Consider the following 695-nt stretch of genomic DNA (forward strand, 5'->3'; position numbering starts at 1 on the left):
GCAGGGGTGGGGTGGGGGCAAGACGACGCAGCACAGCGGACGAGGAGAGAGGGGGCAGTAGGCAGGAGGGGGGTCAGATGGGAGAGCGGAGGAGAGTCGAGGTGTGGCGACGCGATGTCTGTGTTGCGGTGGCGTGCGCGCGCACGCGTTGTTGTTGGGCGTGTTGTTGTGTGCGGGTGTGTTGTGAGGGGCCGAGGAGGGATGGGCGGCGTGGGCAGCAGTGTACAGGGGGGGGGGAGGAAGAGAGGGACGGATAGACGCGGAGAGACAGGCAAGTGACACTGGGGCGCGTGCGCAGCAGGGGGCGCACGGGGCATTGGCTGGCACATACACGCAAGGCAATCACATAGGCAGGGGTGCGGCCGGCGGATGCGAGAGACGGGCCGCAACGGCAGCGAGGGAGACACGGGAGCGCAGGCGAGGGGGGCCAAGCGGCGAGAGGACGGGGAGAGGAGGGGAGGGGGGCATTTCTCGCTAGCCCTCTCTGGGACGCGCTGCATCGCCTCCCACGCCCCGCACCCGCTGGCCTTCCCTCCGCCCATGCACGCCGTCGCCTAGCCGCGGGTGCCACGTAGCGGCGCGGCGCACAGCGAGGACGAGGGAGCTGCAGCGCCAAGAGCCGCAGCTACACGGCTTATCGTGGGCAGCTTCTCGCTTCTGTTTTCGCCTAGCCGCGGTGTCCTGTAGGCGCGCCT

This window comes from Leishmania donovani, chromosome 34 (genome assembly GCF_000227135.1).
Source record: "Leishmania donovani BPK282A1 complete genome, chromosome 34".
NCBI lineage: Eukaryota > Euglenozoa > Kinetoplastea > Trypanosomatida > Trypanosomatidae > Leishmania > Leishmania donovani.